This window comes from Schistocerca cancellata, chromosome 9 (genome assembly GCF_023864275.1).
Source record: "Schistocerca cancellata isolate TAMUIC-IGC-003103 chromosome 9, iqSchCanc2.1, whole genome shotgun sequence".
Lineage (NCBI taxonomy): Eukaryota > Metazoa > Arthropoda > Insecta > Orthoptera > Acrididae > Schistocerca > Schistocerca cancellata.
Genome location: NC_064634.1, coordinates 96,038,512 through 96,058,026, shown reverse-complemented (window position 1 = coordinate 96,058,026; position 19,515 = coordinate 96,038,512).

The following is a 19,515-nucleotide window of genomic DNA, read 5'->3' as shown; positions in this document are numbered from 1 at the left end:
TGTTAGTTTTGAGGTGGTATCATTATACACCAAGGTACCTTTAAAGGACTCTTTATCTCTTATCGGCCAACATTCTGATAAAACATTACGGCCTTATTTGAACATGTGCTTTTATCATCTTACTTCAGTTCAATGGTGAATTTTATGAGCAAATTGATGGTTTTGTCATGGGAAGCCACCTCTCCCCTCTGGTGGCTAATTTATTCATGAAAAACTTCGAGGACAAGGCACTGGACTCATCAAGTTTTAAGCCAACGGTCTTCTGGAGGTACGTGGACGACACATTCGTGGTATGGCTCCATGGAACGGATGAATTACATCGATTTCTTGAGCATTTGAATTCCATCCATGCTAGTATTAAATTTACTATGGAAATAGAAAAAGACGGCTGCCTCCCCTTTTTGGATGTTGTCGTTCACCGTATAGGTGATGGCACATTAGGACATGCCGTATATCGGAAGCCAACACACACAAATCTATATCTTCATGCCAGTAGCTACCATCACCCTTCACATACCATAGGTGTCCCTAAGACCTTAGTGCATCGGGCGGACTGTATATCCGATAAAGACAATTTGCAAGAAGAGCTCACATAGTTTAAGAGCATTTTTAAATCGAATGGATTTTCTCCCAAACAAATTCGTAGAGCATTCGATGCAAAACCTAAAATGCAGGTATGTGATGGGGAAGAAGATAGTAATTCCTTCAGATCTAGTGCGTTTTTGCCCTATGTGGGTGCTCTTTCCTCGACGATAGGCCGTGTTCTTGAGAAACGCTGTGTTTAGGTGATCTTCCGTCCCCCCACGAAGATTGCAGCTTTACTCGGCTCTGTGAAGGACGACTTACAGCTTCGTAAAGCGGATGTGTATCAGATTCCTTGCGGAAATTGTGAGAAGTCGTGCATAGGTCAAGCAACACGCACCGTTCATGAGAGGTGTGTGGAGCATCGAAGATACAAACGCTTATTACAGCCAGACAAGTCAGCTGTGGCCGAACATTGTATTGATATAGGGCATTCCATGAATTACAGTAATGTGAAGATTTTAACATCCACTTCTTCTTTTTGGGAATCGGTCTTCAAGGAAGCTATAGAGATTCGATTAGCTAATAATTTAATAAATATAGATAATGGTTTTAATTTGGACAAAGCATGGACTCCGGATCTTGAGGTAATTAAACTGCAGAGAAGTAGTCATGGTGTCACCGCCGCCGATCATACATCGATAACCGAATCGAATGTCTGTACGCCTTCGCCACAGGCGGTGCTTGTGTAAGCGTATTTCTTTGCCGCTGACCAGCATCTGTGACCCGCATGCGCAGTACCGCCGCGGTGATGCATATAAGGCTGAGCTTGGCATCTTGTCGTGTCTTGTGACTCACTCTGAGGATGGCCGGACATTATGAGACCGAAATATCAGTGGTGGAAATTATATTTGCGCGGCTGCATGCCCGAAATTTAATAGACTATTCACTACGCCGCGAGAAGTTGAAAATGCACAAAACAAACATTGTTGACATTCTACATCTTTATTCTCAATGTCTACATACTTGCGGACCTCTGGTACTTGAGAGTTCTGAATTGTAGCCCGTAACATGGCTGTGTCTAACTTCAGTATATCGCTGCGTGAGAAACAGTGAATGGAAGTACAGGGCAACTGCTGAAGAGTGGAGCAGCGCTAAAAAGCAAAAGCGAGTAATCATTTCGATGCAAACAGCATACTGAGTAATCGAGTTTCGTATTCGAAGGCTTCATTCACACTTGGAGCACTCACTACTTCGGCATTAAAATGTCCTAAAACACATTTGCAGCAATTCCACGCTTTGGTTTCACTATCATGGCTCATCCTGCACGACGTGCCGACTTGGATCCATCCTATTTTCAAGTGTTTGCAAAACTTAAAGAAGACCTTTGAGGACTTCTGTTTGATAGTGATGAAGTGGTGCAGACATTAACAAAAACATCTCTTGGGCATTGATCCCTAACTTAGCTCTCACTTATTGAATATCTCGTCTATCAGAGAGCATTAAGCAACTGGAAAAAAGCATAGGTTATTCTCCTATTTTCCCTATATGAGAAGCGTGGCCGGCCGAAGTTGCCGAGCGGTTCTAGGCGCTTCAGTCTGGAACCGCGCCAACACTACGGTCGCAGGTTCGAATCCTGCCTCGAGCATGGATGTGTGTGATGTCCTTAGGTTTGGTAGGTTTAAGGAGTTCTAAGTTCTAGGGGACTGATGACCTCGGATGTTAAGTCCCATAGTGCTCAGAGCCATTTGAACCATTTTTTGAGAAGAGTGTAAAAATGACTAGCAGAGGTTCATACCAATGTCCTAAACGTCGGGTTACGGCGCAATTTTGAGCATATTCTGAATTTGGGTGTAACAGATTCCACTGAGAGAGAAAAACGACTATCCACATAAAGACACGGATTTAGAAGGCATCGCTCATAGTCACCCGTTTCTCATACTACACTACCGGCCATTAAAATTGCTACACCGAGAAGAAATGCAGATGATAAACGGGTATTCATTGGACAAATACGAGTATATTATACTAGAACTGACATGTGATTACATTTTCATGCAGTTTGGGTGCATAGATCCTGAGAAATCAATACCCAGAACAACCACTCTGGCCGTAATAACGGCCTTGATACGCCTGGGCATTGAGCCAAACAGAGCTTGGATGGCGTGTACAGGTACAGTTGCCTGTGCAGCTTCAACACGATACCACAGTTCATCAAGAGTAGTGACTGGCGTATTGTGACGAGCCAGTTGCTCGCCACCATTGACTAGACGTTTTCAATTGGTGAGACATCTGGAGAATGTGCTGGCCAGGGCAACAGTCGAACATTTTCTGATTCCAGAAAGGCCCGTACAGGATCTGCAACAGGCCGTCGTGCATTATCCTGCTGAAATGTAGGGTTTCGCAGGGATCGAATGAAGGGTAGAGCTACGGGTCGTAACGCATCTGAAATGTAACGTCCACTGTTCAAAGTGCCCTCAATGCGAACAAGAGGTGACCGAGACGTGTAACCAATGGCACCCCATACCATCGTGCCGGGTGATACGCCAGTATGGCGATGACGAATACACGCTTCCAATGTGCGTTCACCGCGATGTCGCCAAACACGGATGCGACCATCATGATGCTGTAAACAGAACCTGGATTCATCCGAAAAAATGACGTTTTGCTATTCGTTCACCCAGGTTCGTCGTTGATTACACCATCGCAGGCGCTCCTGTCTGTGATGCAGCGTCAAGAGTAACCGCAGTCATGGTCTCCGAGCTGATAGCCCATGCTGCTCCAAACGTCGTTGCATTATACACTTCTGATGATGCCTAGACAAACAGGCGAAACATGTATAGTATACGCTGCGGGACCAGCAGAGAAGAAATTTTCGTTGCATTATACACTTCTGATAATTCCAGAATGAAATTTTCACTCTGCAGCGGAGTGTGCGCTGATATGAAACTTCCTGGCAAATTACAACTGTGTGCCGGACCGAGACTCGAACTCGGGACCTTTGCCTTTCGCGGGTAAGTGCTCTACCATCTGAGCTACCCAAGCACGACTCACGACCCGTCCTCAAAGCTTCAATTCTTCCAGTACCTCGTCTCCTACCTTCCAAACTTCCCATAAGCTCTTCTGCATACCTTGCAGAACTAGCACTCCTGTAAGAAAGGATATTGCACTTGCCCGCGAAAGGCAAAGGTCCCGAGTTCGAGTCTCGATCCGGCACACAGTTTTAATTTGCCAGGAAGTTTCACTTCTGATGATGCCTAGACAAACAGGCGAAACATGTATGGTTAGAAATAAAATGAACATTCAGTTGCAAAATGGTTCAAATGGCTCTGAGCACTATGGGACTTAACTTCTGGGGTCATCAGTCCCCTAGAACTTAGAACTACTTAAACCTAACTAAACTAAGGACATCACACACATCCATGCCCGAGGCAGGATTCGAACCTGCGACCGTAGCGGTCGCGCGGTTCCAGACTGTAGCGCCTAGAACCGCTCGGCCACCCCGGCCGGCATTCAGTTGCAGAAGACAGAGTTTATCCTATCTACATCGTAAATATGAACAAAGTAACTGTGGTCGACTGTTGGCGTCCATCGTGACTCACCATGGCGAAGGCGCACAGGATGATGGATGCCGAGGAGGAGGCGCGCAGGCGCGACCTGGTGCGGTGCAGCTGACGTAGCTCCAGCCGGCCACGTTCGCTCTCCAGCGACTGCAGCAGCACGAGCCGCCCCAGCACCTCATCCGCCCCCGGCTGGAAGCGAGTGAGCGTGTTAGCCGCCGCACGCAGGTAGCAGAACTACAGGATACTAATAAAAAGGCTCGCATTATCTCGCCCCGTCGTCTTTCCCTGCAGTTCAACCATTATGAGGTATGCCCAATTGAAAAGGAGACCGTCGCTGTAGCGGCTTTGCATTTAATCCCAGCGTGTGGCTGGTTTTCCAAACGATGTCGTGGTGGTGTTTATCCTTGCACAAGCGGAGTTAATGGCTTCGCAGCAATTTCCTCATTTCTGGAGAGTTGTTTTCGCAGGATGAGAAGAGGCGTACGGAGAGTAGAGTCTCGCACTGTGCAAAACATTCCACGGTGCCGACGTTTTGAGGCGAGATGTGTAAACCTCGAGAACATGGCATGCCCTGGGCAGGCGCACGTTGTCGCCTCCAGTGCCACGTTTTCGGCTGTGGGGCAGCTAATACGGACGAATCGTCGGATCATAAGTGGCATAGCTGTTGAAGTGTCAATAAGCAAAGGAACTTTGCATCACATGATCCACGAGAAGCTTCGTTATGGTAAAGTTTGTGCATAGTGGATTCCCAAGCATGTTTCAGAGATTCAGAGAATCTCAAATTGATGTTGTGAAAGCATTGCTAATTACGCATTAAAATCTTTTTTTTGTGTTTTTCTTTAGATTTCTATTCTTTTTTTTGTTCATATGGGCATTTCTAATTGTGATTATGTAACATTCTACTGTGGTTTTTAAATGTAAAGATGAAATTGTGATTATTTCGTTTGCCAATGGATAAATAAGTTTCTTGTTTTGTACCTGTGGTAAAGTTTTCTTTTGGAATATTATTAATTGTGAAAAATGCAGTCAATAACATATATAAAGATTTATGTAATTTACGATAACGATATAACATCTATAGACAGGGGACAGCGATAGTGATATCGATAGTCGAAAGGTTGTTGTGTAGTACAGGGGATGGTGGATGGTGTGTCTCTGAAGCGTGCGCGGAAAAATAGTACTGTGTTTTACGAAAAGCTTACGTAATTGTATGGACAGTGGTACCGAACCATCAGATTCTTAATTCTCTTTGCCACTGCGGTATGTAATGCCATCGCCAGCGAACTTTAATAGCAAATAAACCGGACTGTGAAAGTGCCGCTAACAACTTTGTTGTGTCCGACACGAACAGTGCTTTTATGCTAATTAACTTTGCTGGTATTGGTTTTGGGTGGTTGAACTGTTGTCTATCACATTCTATCAAGCCGTGAAAGTGAAGACTTTAATTAACTGTGCAATATAAATGACTTTCAGTGACGTTGTCGAAGTTTGTAATGCGAGAACAGAGTGGGCATTGTTTACGGTGTGCTTCACACACAAGAACAATTCTATGAACTGTGTATTTGTGCCTAAGACTATATGAATGTGACGAATTGTGTAACTGTGGAGGATAGCGTCACGGACAGTGCATAAAGTGTAAAAACGAGCGATGTCTGCGTAATGTACTTTGAAAGAGAGGGCATGTCAACAACGGTCGTATACTGGCGTCTTGTGGTTTGTTAATCACCACGGGGTTAATGATACAACTGTGCCGGAACTTTATTTGCGTTTCGCCGGAGAAGATTAACCAGCGGAACTGCCTGTGTCCTGCTCTCATCATCGTAACCCGCCGACATCGTGCTGCCCAACGCAACGCATCGTATGCAACAAAAAGTTAAGAGATTTCGCCGAATGCTATCCCCTGACCTAGAAACATTCTTTCTCTATTAAAAGTATAAGAATTACAGACTCTATTCAAATAAATTCTTTGTTTATTTTATGTTTGCTTTCTGCTAACGAAAATAAAATTACAATCAGTGAATTAAAAGTTGCCTGGTAGTCATTGTTGAAACACCAGTAAATATAAACTTCTTCCTCTCATTAGAACTAATTCTCCTTGCATGTCAAAATTATTGTAGTTATTTTATGTAGTTTTATGTATTGTTATGAGACTAGACATATGACAGTGACTAATAAGAGTATTTTGTCGGGAAATATGGCGTCGCGCGAATATTACGGCGGCCGCCATAATTGCTTGCGTTCTGACCAATAACATAAAAGCTGCTAATCTCGTATTGGTGCATTTCCTGACGTGAGTGTGAATTATAAATGTCAGCTGTCAAATCACGTAGGGACTGTTTACCCAGTAATAAAAGTTTTTGATATTGTATTGCTACGAGTCGTAGTATTAGGAGACACTGGTTATACTCAAAAGTTGGTAGGTGTATGGTGAACACCCCCCCCCCCCCCAGTGATCATGCAATTATTAACAGTATTGTGTGTGATTCACGAAATTTTGTCACTTTTTCTAATTCCTTTCAGATATTGTCTTAGATGTCTTTAAAGTTTCAGAGAATATATACACAATTTTGTCTGTTCAGGTTAATTTCAGAGCAGTTTCTCGTGAATATTAGAGTTTTCAGTCCATAAACAAAGTGAGATCGTGACCAATTGAGAAGTATAACAAAGAGTGTGGTTTTCCAACCAGAATTTTGGATGACTTCACAGTTCAGATTGTGATAATTATTTTTCCTGTGGGTTGAGGTCATCACAATGTGATGAGACATGGTTTCATCACTTCACCTCTGCCTCCAAACAGATGAGCATGGAGTGGCGGCGTCCCGGCTCCTATCGTCCAAAAAAAGGTTCACTCTGCCTTGAAGGTCGCAAAAGTGATGCTCAATTTCTTTTTCCACGAAGAAGGACCTCTACTCATCGACTGGCTACCACAGGGCACAATAATTAACGCCAAGCAGTGTTGCAACACGTTGCTGAGGCTGAAATAGGCCTTGGAGAAAAAGTGCACAATCAAGTTCTTGAATGGGATAGTGCTTCTCCAGGACAATGCTAGGTCACATGTGGCCAAGAAGACCCTCGAGTTCCTTCAAAAATTTCGACAGAAGGTTCTTTATGGCCTCGATATCTCCCCTTGCATACCTTTGGCTTCTCAAAACAGTCTCTGAAAGTCAGAGGTTCATCTGTGACAAGGAGGTGCAGTACGCAGTGGAAAACTGGATCCGTCAGCAACCCACGGTTTTCTACACTTAAGCCATCCGTTCCCTTCCTACGCATTGGGATCAGTGTATCAATCAATTGCAGTTACTTGTAGTTGTACTGTTCCAGATGAATTGTAATTATCACATAATCAATAAAATTTATTTACATGTAACTGTACTGTACTTTTTATTTGGGCACACTTTATATAAACTTTTTAGGTTTTGCCACGACACTCCTGTGTATGTCATTCACATCATATTCGCTATAAGGCTAAGGGACTGAGACTCATCAAGAACCAACCAACTGGAAACCGGAGAAGTTTATGTTGGTTCGATCACAGTTTATTCAAGAAACTAAATGATTTACAAAAATAATCTGTTATCGCTATTACAGTGTTGTACTCTTCAGTACGAAGACTAGTTTGATGCAGCTCTCCATGCTAGTCTATCGCCTGTAGGCCATCTCATATCCACGTAATTGCTGCGCCCAACATCTAGCTGAACCTCCTGATTGTATTGTAGCCTTGGTCTGTCGATACAATTTCCCTCCCCCTCCCCCCCCCACACACATACACACTGTCCAAAGCTCCTGCGTTTCGTTATTGGTGGCTATTATTTCTGCCGTTATCGGACTCAAGTATGGGAACTTTACACACAGATCACGCTTCATTACAAAAATAACCTGACCACGTGCCTAATATGAATACGTATCTTTTGTAGCTTTCATATACTAAAGTTACTTAATTAAAGAAAGAAAAATGTCACTTTGAAATAATAACAGTACATAACAAATTATTTCGTTTTGTTGTCGCTGTAGCACGTAACGCACTTCCCTAGCAATGCCTACACTCACCTCGTCTCATTTAACAATTATGATTATTGCACATTCACACTGAAGTAGCGATTGCTACGTTCCGTTTCTACACTAATTAAACAACAAATTACTGATCACGGAAGTCTTATCATTTAGGTTGTACTAACAATATGTTTCTCCACGACAACGAGTGATTCTGCAACATAACCCTGTTATCAGCCATAAATCTCTTAATTAATCCCACACGCCTTTCCGCGAAATAACGCAGTTACTAAAACGCTCCGTACCGAAGCTCAACACCGATTCTCCTCCGCATGCTAAGATGGTGCGTAGGCACTAGTGCTGGGACATTGTTGCCATTATACAGTGAGACAATGCTCCGTCAGACAAAAGGCTCCGAAAGTTCCGAAAGCCAGGGACAAGCAAGGAGTACAACGTCGATACATTATGACGTCAAAATAGGAGTATTCCTTACAAAACACACTTTCTTCCATTACCAAGTTCACTATTGCTTGATGAATCATGATGTGCCCTAACAACTGACTCCTTCTTTTAGTGAAACTGTGTAAGATACCTGTATACACTTCCTTCGATTACCAAATTCACTATTGCTTGATGGATGTAAAGACATTACTTTCCCCGAAAGTCGATCATATATTTTAATAGCAAATAAATCGGACTGTGAAAGTGCCGCTAACAATACTTTGTTGTGTCCGACACGAACAGTGGTTTTATGCGAATGAACTTTGCTGGTATTGGTTTTGGGTGGTGGAACTGCTGTCTATCACATTCTATCAAGCCGTGAAAGTGAAGACTTTAATTAACTGTGCAATATAAATGACTTTCAGTGACGTTGTCGAAGTTTGAAATGCGAGAACAGAGTGGACATCGTTTACGGTGTGCTTCACACACAAGAACAATTCTATGAACTGTGTATTTGTGGCTAAGACTATATGAATTTTGTGCATTACCTTGTCATAGTACATATGTATCATTTATTTCAACTATTCTTTATTTGTTAATACGTCACATTGTTTCTTCATTCATTTTGGTACTATTTTATATTTTATATTGTACGAATATGCATGTTATGGTTTTATATGCTTTGTAAATCTTTGGTTAGGCTAGGAGAAGTACTGTGTCAGAGAGAGAGAGCGAACGACTGTCGATAGAGAGCGAGTTGTTGTGTATCGTGGCTGGTTCGCGGGTGGAGAAACGTTGCAAGTTCGGCGTGAAAGACGGTGATACGCGGAGGAACAATTAATTACAGTGCGTCCGCTGTGTTAATAGGAGATCGTGCATTACGAAGTGAACAGTAAAACCTGAAAAGTATATCGAGTGTTTGCGGTGACGATTTTACATATTGTGTGAACTTGTGACAATTAGCCGTGAACCAGACACCATTGTCGTGTGGAGACACTAACTGTTAGAATTGCGTGAAAGTGGAACAAACCAAAATGTTAAGTAAAAAAAAAAAAACAGTGCTGTGGTTTGATCAAGAAACATTTATTATATCGTCCAAACTGTCTTAAAGATGACGACGTAAATTGAACTGATGTTTAACGGACTGTTATAGTGATAAACACATGTGACTGTTTTCCTGTGGAAACACGGTGAAAGAGCTGTGCGAAGTATTGGCATTAATCGGCTATATATCGTAAATACTAAAGACATTGCATAATTCCGACCTACCCGCACCGCGTGATTAATGAACTTTTAATAATAAAACGTCGCGCGCGTAACGACAACGCACACACTGGAACTATTATTATCGCGCCAGTGCTGCCAGCTGATTCGACTACAACGGAGGCGTGGACCACCGCCGTAATTGGAATATTAATGAAACAGGAGGATCCATCATTATCTTCACGCCACGAACCAGGATTAACTTCACACATCGTACGCGCCGACCACCGCTAACGTCGTCGCACTGCCTGCAGTAACTGTTAAGACATTAAAAGAAAATTATTAAGCTCTCTCTCATTTCAAAATTAAAGACAATTGCAGGTAAATTATCTATTTTACAAGTAGTGTCACAATATCAAGGTTCAATTTCGTTTAGTTCCAATAAATATTTTTTCCATTATTTCGTCTTGTTGACAGTGTTGAAAACCCAACAAATTAAATTTCAATCAATAATTTTCTTTCAAAATTCTTCTCAGACATTCTGCTGCTCATCATAATTTTTTTTAAATGTTTGTGTGTTACTTCTTTTGGAGGGGGTACATATTATATTTTTTGTGCAGTAAAATTAGCTACCATAAAATTACGTATATTACCAGCTCATGATGTCCGCCAATACTGCTTGGAAACTGAGCAATAGTATTTTTGCACCTATTTTCTCATTGGCTGTCAGCTTCAAAACAAAATTACGTATTTCTTGGGCATCTAGCAGATGCGCGATGTCTATGTAGGCCCCTATAATAATTTTTTTTTATTTTACTTTTGGAGGTTTACTGGAATTATATTGACTTTAATTCTTCATTTGGCCCCCGTTAAAGTAATTTGTAGCATCTATATAATAATTGTACTGAATTCCATAATTTATTTTTTTATTACGTAAACATTGGCATACCATATTTAGATTAAAATTGACGTCTTTATTGGTCCACATAAGATTCTGTACGTTCTGACAAAGACTATGCCATTTTTTTTTCTCGTCCATGACTAACAGGGGTAGTCAGATTCCTTGTATAGGTCATGTTTTAATATTTAAAACTTTTTTTTTCAGGAGTAGAGAACCAGTTTCTTTACACACTGCACGAGGTTTTGTCACAACAACTAACATCCCATGGCCCACCATCCGAAAAGTGCTGCGAACGTTTGTGAAATGGTGTCTCGAGTGCGGTCACAGGCTGCCGTGGGTGCAGGTGGTCGTCACATTGAGCGACATTTATAATCTGAAACGTAAACATGGCATGCATATAACAAATGTTACACTTTGATGAGGAAATAAAAGTGTGTTTCTTTGAATGGCCTTTTCCTTATTTCTCTTCGAATGTTCTGGCAAATGTTTCCACATAGTTTTATTGCCCTACGATCACTCGTTTTTCATGGGGGCCCTATCAAGTAGCGGAAGTTTAATTATGACCACTCTGTGCAACAAACAAATAACTGAGGACGTAAGTGGTACTCTGACGTGGACAGATCGGTTCTGGAGAAGAATTCGTGATGGGTCGAATCAAACAAGTCAGAAGACGGATAACAAGAAAAGAAAAATAAGCCACTGAGACCACGGATCCCTCAGGACGAAATACACTACTGGCCATTAAAATTGCTGCACCACGAAGATGACGTGCTACAGACGCGAATTTTAACCGACAGGAAGAAGATGCTGTGATATGCAAATGATTAGCTTTTCAGAGCATTCACACACGGTTGGCGCCGGTGGCGACACCTACAACATGCTGACATGAGGAAAATTTCCAAGCGAATTCTCATACACAAACAACAGTTGACCAGCGTTGCCTGGTGAAACGTTGTTGTGATGCCTCGTGTAAGGAGGAGAAATGCGTACCATCAAGTTTCCGACTTTGATAAAGGTCGGATTGAGGTTTATCGTATCGCGACATTGCTGCTCGCGTTGGTCGAGATCCAATGACTGTTAGCAGAATATGGAATCGGTGGGTTCAGGAGGGTAATACGGAACGCCGTGCTGGATCCCAACGGTCTCGTATCACTAGCAGACGAGATGACGCATGGCTGTAACGCATCGTGCAGCCACGTCTCGATCCCTGAGTCAACAGATGGGGACGTTTGCAAGACAAAAACCATCAGAACGAACAGTTCGACGACGTTTGCAGCAGCATGGACTGTCAGCTCGGAGACATGGCTGCGGTTACCCTTGACGCTGCATCACAGACAGGAGCGCCTGCGGTGGTGTACTCAACGACGAACCTGGGTACACGAATGGCAAAACGCCATTTTTTCGGATGAATCCAGGTTCTGTTTACAGCATCATGATGGTCGCATCCATATTTGGCGACATCGCGGCGAACGCACATTGGAAGCGTGTATTCGTCATCACCATACTGGCGTATCACCCGGCGTGATGGTGTGGGTGCCATTGGTTACACGTCTCTGTCACCTCTTGTTCGCATTGACGTGACATTTCAGATGTGTTACGACCCGTGGCTCTACCCTTCATTCGATCCCTGTGAAACCCTACATTTCAGCAGGATAATGCACGACCGCATGTTGCAGGTCCTGTACGGGCCTTTCTCGATACAGAAAACGTTCGAGTGCTGCCCTGGCCAGCACATTCTCCAGATCTCTCACCAACTGAAACGCCTGGTCAATAGTGGCCGAGCAACTGGCTCGTCACAATACGCCAGTCACTACTCTCGATAAAGTGTGGTATCGTGTTGAAGCTGTATGGGGAGCTGTACCTGTACACGCCATCCAAGCTCTGTTTGACTCAATGCCGGGGCGTATCAAGGCCGTTATTACGGCCAGAGGTGGTTGTTCTGGGTACTGTTTTCTCAGTATCTCTGCACCCGAATTGCGTGAAAATGTGATCACATGTCAGTTCTAGTGTAATATATTTGTCCAATGAATACCCGTTTATCATCTGCATTTCTTCTTGGTGCAGTAATTTTAATGGCCAGTAGTGTATGACCGCTCTGTACATCAAACAAATAACTGAGGACGTTGGACGCAAGTGGTGCGCTGTCATGGACAAATCGGCTCTGGAGAGGAATTCGTGATGGGTCGAATCAAACTAGTCAGAAGACGGATAACCTGCAAAGAAAAATATGCCACCTGAGACCACGGCTCCCTCAGGACGAAATACTAGGAATCTGTAAGTAAACAACTTCCGAAATGTTGTCTGGGGAGTTGTTCTGACTCTGGCCCGAACTCTCCGTTTACTAGGGAAGGATGTAAACGTAGAATTGGTGGAGCAACGGTAGAAGGGCGTACAGTTGCGAGAGCCTCCCGCCGCTACCACCGACCACCGACCGCCGACCATCGACCAGGTCGTGGGACCCGCAGCGCGCCGCCGCCGTCCGCTTACATTATGCGTGATTTGTGACGGCGCGACGCATGGAACGCACGCGGAAGCTGCGTCGCTGGTTGGCGAAAACATTTCTGGCAGGCGACCAGCTGGGTTAATGTCCAGGCTACTGACGCCTCAAAACGCCGCCGCCAAATTGCTACGCCGAACTGCAAATTAAGTACCTAGCTCACATTTATATACTGGATGGCAGCTTTGTTCGTCGACGCTGCACAAATATTTGTACAAGAAAAGCGGAAGAGACTGCGCAACACGCACTGCACTACTGGTACCGCAAGGGCGCCGAAAGGCTGAAAATAACCGTGGGAAAAACTGTATCTCTGACGAGCAACAGTGCTTTTGTACAGGGAGCATCAAGAGGAAAGGTACATTCTTTGGGAGGTTATAGCATTACTGATTCTGAGCAAAAAACGTCATAGAACTTATGTCCTGTTCTTTACAGTTTTCGAGGAATCTAATGAAAACATCTACATCTACATCCACATCTACATGGATACTCTACAAATCACATTTAAGTGCCTGGCAGAGGGTTCATCGAACCACCTTCACAATTCTCTATTATTCCAATCTCGTATAGCACGCGGAAAGAATGAACACCTATATCTTTCCGCACGAGTTCTGATTTCCCTTATTTTATCGTGGTAATCGTTCCGCCCTATGTAGGTCGGTGTCAGCAAAATATTATCGCATTCGGAGGAGAAAGCTGGTGATTGGAATTTCGTGAGAAGATTCCGTCGCAACGAAAAACGCCTTTCTTTTAACGATTTCCAGCCCAAATCCTGTATCATTTCTGTGACACTATCTCCCATATTTCACGATAATACAAAACATGCTGCCTTTCTTTGAACTTTTTCGATGTACTCCGTCAGTCCTATCTGGTAAGGATCCCAAACCGCGTAGCAGTATTCTAAAAGAGGACGGGCAAGCGTAGTGTAGGCAGTCTCCGTAGTAGGTCTGTTACATTGTCTGTGTCCTGCCAATAAAACGCAGTCTTTGGTTAGCCTTCCCCACAACATTTTCTACGAGTTGTTTCCAATTTAAGACTGACAATGGCAAGGAAAGCGTTTCTGAAGAAGAGACATTTGTTAACATCGAGGACAGATTTAAATGTCAGGAAGTCGTTTCTGAAAGTATTTGTATGGAGTGTAGCCATGTATGGAAGTGAAACATGGACGATAAATAGTTTAGACAAGAAGAGAATAGAAGCTTCGAAATGTGGTGCTACAAAAGAATGCTGAAGATTGGATGGGTAGATCACATAACTAATGAGGAGGTATTGAATAGACTTGGAGAGAAGAGTAATTTGTGGCACAACTTGACTAGAAGAAGGGATCTGTTGGCAGGGCATGTTCTGAGGCATCAAGGGATCACCAATTTAGTATTGGAGGGCAGCGTGGGGGATAAAAATCGGAGAGGGAGACCAAGAGATGGGTACACTAAACAGATTCAGAAGGATGTAGGTTGCAGTAGGTACTGGAAGATGTAGAACCTTGCTCTGGATAGAGTAGCATGGAGTGCTGCATCAAACCAGTCTCTCGACTGAAGACCACACCACCACCAAACGTTTCATCTGCAGGTATTTGAGTTTACTGGTTCAAATGGCTCTGAGCACTATGGGACTTAACATCTGAGGTCATCAGTCCTATAGAACTTAGAACTGCTTAAACCTAACTAGCCTAAGGACATCACACACATCCATACCCGAGGCAGGATTCGAACCTGCGACCATAGCGGTCGCACGGTTCCAGACTAAAGAGCCTAGCTCCGCTCGGCCACAGCGGCCGACTGAGTTTACTAATTTACGTCTAAAGTTAGCTTAGTGTGATATCTGAATGTCTTTGAACAGTGAACACTATCGTAATATTATGTGTGTATCTAATTTCTGTTCAGTTTCCAGAACTTTCGAATGATTCGGTTATGCTTTTTATTGAGGGCGTATGATGCTGCACTTAGGCTGATAACTGGTTCTTATCATTTTTATTGTTGGCGTTAGAAGGCCATAAGAAATTTGATCGGATTAAGATTTACTTAACTATTGATCGTGACTCTTTATTCGTACCTTTTCGGACTTCTTCTGCGAGATTATTCATAAGAAACTCTAGGATTTCAGTAGAAGACTGCACCACTACGTCATATACAAAAATGACACATGCTAGTAGATAGAGTCAGGAAGTTTCGATTCGTAGTACGTGCCATATCGTTTATGTAAAACACACCACAGAGGGCAGGCAAGTCACAGACTCACGAAGTTTCGATTCGTAGTACGTGCCATATTGTTTATGTAAAACACATCACAGAGGGCAGGCAAGTCACAGCATAAGCTATAAAGCGTGAAGATAACATTAATGTACGATATAGATTTCCCCCCTTTTTAATATGCTTTTTTTAGTTTTGTTCTGCTTTACATTCATTGTACACTGGAAGATTTGTTATAGAATGAGTTTGAAAACTTTGTTTCTTTGTGTGACTTTACGTCATGGAACTAATATTAATGGAACTGTTAATTTTATTTTTGTTGCTGTTGTGTTACCGGTGGTTATTAACATCGTATTTAACTTCATTTTCAGTGAAGCTAATGATGCGAAGCTGTGGCGTTGTATGAAATTGTAAATCGATTTACTCAGAATTTTTGGAAGTGTAATGTTCAGCGAGGTTTTTTGAGTTGTAGGAACGAATTGATAGGTTGAGAAAGGACCACCAACAAAAAGTCTGAAGCGTGGTCAAAAATGTGAGTGTCACAGCGTGTAAATGCTAGTGTACTGTGTCAGTGACAGATGTAAAATAACTGTCTGATCACTGGTACACTTTTGCGGTTTTATTATGTTTCGTGTATAGTGAACAAATTGCGGGATATGTGGCGTTGCTTATTAGAAAGGACAAATATTCACCACATTGTGGAGACCACCAAGCTGTGTGGATGCTGTAACTGTACGTTTATGATTGTAGATAACACGTGCGTTTGCTTGTCGTGAACTGATATTAAGAACTGTAATCTCGAATGTGCCGTATCCCGATCGCCGTGAACCTGTGGTACACACTGCGGTTTCTTTGATGCGTACCGTGGCTATTAACTCAAATTACGATTATATTAATGTTATTTCTTACTGCGGATGGTGGTACATTGAAATGTTCCGCACCGCGATCGAACGGGAAGCCATAAATTTAGAAGTGTAACTATTACAGCTAACGAACATTACGACGTCAAAATACGTCACTCGTTAATTGAACGAAGCGTGTCATACTTCTATTAGTGCATGTAATTATGCTAATTAAGAGGATTCTACAAACATCGCGCGTTCCTGTTGTATCTATAACGGGCGGCTACGGTCCAGAGGATCTGCAGGGCGACGATAAATAAATACACTACTGGCCAATAGAATTGCTACAGCAAGAAGAAATGCAGATGATCAACGGGTATTCATTGGATAAATATATTATACTAGAACTGACATGTGATTACATTTTCACGCAATTTGGGTGCATAGATCCTGAGAAATCAGTACACGGAACAACCAACTCTGGCCGAAATAACGGCCTTGATACGCCTGGGCATTGAGTCGAACAGAGCTTGGATGGAGTGTACAGTTACACCTGCCCATGCAGCTTCAACACGATACCACAGTTCATCAAGAGTTGTGACTGGCGTATTGTGATAAGCCAGTTGCTCGGCCACCATTGACCAGACGTTTTCAGTTGGTGAGAGATCTGGAGAATGTGTTGGCCAGGGCAGCAGTCGAACATTTTCTGTATCCAGAAAGGGCCGTACAGAACCTGCAACATGCGGTCGTGCATTATTCTGCTGAAATGTAGGGTTTCGCAGGGATCGAACGAAGGGTAGAGCCACCGGTCGTAACACATCTGAAATGTAACGTCCACTGTTCAAAGTGCCGTCAATGCGAACAAGAGGTGACCGAGACGTGTAACCAATGGCACCCCATACCGTCACGTCACGCCGGGTGATACGTCAGTATGGAGATGACGAATACACGCTTCCAATGTGCGTTCACCGCGATGTCGCCAAACACGGATGCGACCATCGTGATGCTGTAAACAGAACCTGGATTCACCCGAAAAAATGACGTTTTGCCATCCGTGCACACAGGTTCGTCGTTGAGTACACCATAGCAGGCGCTCCTGTCTGTGAAGCAGCGTCAAAGGTAACCGCAGCAATAGTCTCCGCTCTGATAGTCCATGCTGCTGCAAACGTCGTCGAACTGTTCGTGCAGATGGTTGTTGTCTTGCAAACGTTCCCATATTGTTGACTCAGGGATGGAGACGTGGCTGCACGATCCGTTACAGCCATGCGGATAAGATGCCCGTCATCTCGGCTGCTAGTGATACGAGGCCGTTGGGATCCAGCACGGCATTCCGTATTACCCTCCTGAACCCACCGATTCCATATTCTGCTAACAGTCATTGGATCTCAACCAACGCGAGCAGCAATGCGCTATACGATAAACCGCAATCGCGATAGGCTACAATCCGACCTTTATCAAAGTCGGAAACGCGATGGTACGCATTTCTCCTCCTTACACGAGGCATCACAATAACGTTGCACCAGGCAACGCCGGTCAACTGCTGTTTGTGTATGAGAAATCGGTTGGAAACTTTCCTCATGGGAGCACGTTGTAGGTGTCAGCACCGGCGCCAACCTTGTGTGAATGCTCTGAAAAGCTAATCATTTGCATATCACAGCATCTTCTTCCTGTCGGTTAAATTTCGCGTTTGTAGCAAGTCATCTTCGTGGTGTAGCAATTTTAATGGCCAGCAGTGTACTAAACTGCACGCTCAGGTCTAGTGACCGGCCACACGATCGTCGACTCACAAACGGTACCAAGTAAGTGGAGCCCGACTTCGAAACTCATTAATAAAAACGCTCAACCTTCGCGTACTATTTTCATAAATAATATTGTTAAGATTTTTTGTAAAAAGTACATTAGTTTCTCTTTGTCACTAATTTTCACGTAACGGCAAATTACCAAACGGAACTGCGAATCTCAGCAACACTCAGAACAGTAACTAAAAGCTGTTCAGTTCATTAATCCGTTTTTTTGCAATGAACTTTATAATTTTGCAAACCCGTTAACTCCTGGCACAGACCTCATTATTGCCAATAACTGCTATTATTAACAGAGAGACTAAAGTTATTAAGATTTTGGTTTTTCATTGGCTTTAATCCCTTTTGCATATTGATTTGTGTCGTTTGCTATTGCTACTTTTGCATTTGCATGTCGATTTCTGTTTGTATCAATTTTTATTTATTTATTTTTGAGTCATCAGTCTTCTGACTGATTTCATGCGGCGCACCACAGATCCGTCTCCTGTGTCAACCTCTTCATTTCAGAGTAGTACTTGCAACCTACGTCTTGGATGACACTGATGAGGCAAAACATTACGACCACCTGCTTAACAGTTGGTTTTTTCGTCTTTGGATCGAAATACATCACTCATTCTGTGTATTAGCGATCGAAAGTCCGTTGGTGGGTTTTTGGAGATATGTGGCATTAGAAGTCTACGCACAGTTCGATTGAATAGGACTTACATCAGGCGAATTTGGTAGCCGAGACATCAACATCAGTTAACTACACTCCTGGAAATGGAAAAAAGAACACATCGACACCGGTGTGTCAGACCCACCATACTTGCTCCGGACACTGCGAGAGGGCTGTACAAGCAATGATCACACGCACGGCACAGCGGACACACCAGGAACCGCGGTGGTGGCCGTTGAATGGCGCTAGCTGCGCAGCATTTGTGCACCGCCGCCGTCAGTTTCAGCCAGTTTGCCGTGGCATACGGAGCTCCATCGCAGTCTTTAACACTGGTAGCACGCCGCGACAGCGTGGACGTGAACCGTATGTGCAGTTGACGGACTTTGAGCGAGGGCGTATAGTGGGCATGCGGGAGGCCGGGTGGACGTACCGCCGAATTGCTCAACACGTGGGGCATGAGGTCTCCACAGTACATCGATATTGTCGCCAGTGGTCGGCGGAAGGTGCACGTGCCCGTCGACCTGGGACCGGACCGCAGCGACGCACGGATGCACGCCAAGACCGTAGGATCCTACGCAGTGCCGTAGGGGACCGAACCGCTACTTCCCAGCAAATTAGGGACACTGTTGCTCCTGGGGTATCAGCGAGGACCATTCGCAACCGTCTCCATGAAGCTGGGCTACGGTCCCGCACACCGTTAGGCCGTCTTCCGCTCACGCCCCAACATCGTGCAGCCCGCCTCCAGTGGTGTCGCGACAGGCGTGAATGGAGGGACGAATGGAGACGTGTCGTCTTCAGCGATGAGAGTCGCTTCTGCCTTGGTGCCAATGATGGTCGTATGCGTGTTTGGCGCCGTGCAGGTGAGCGCCACAATCAGGACTGCATACGACCGAGGCACACAGGGCCAACACCCGGC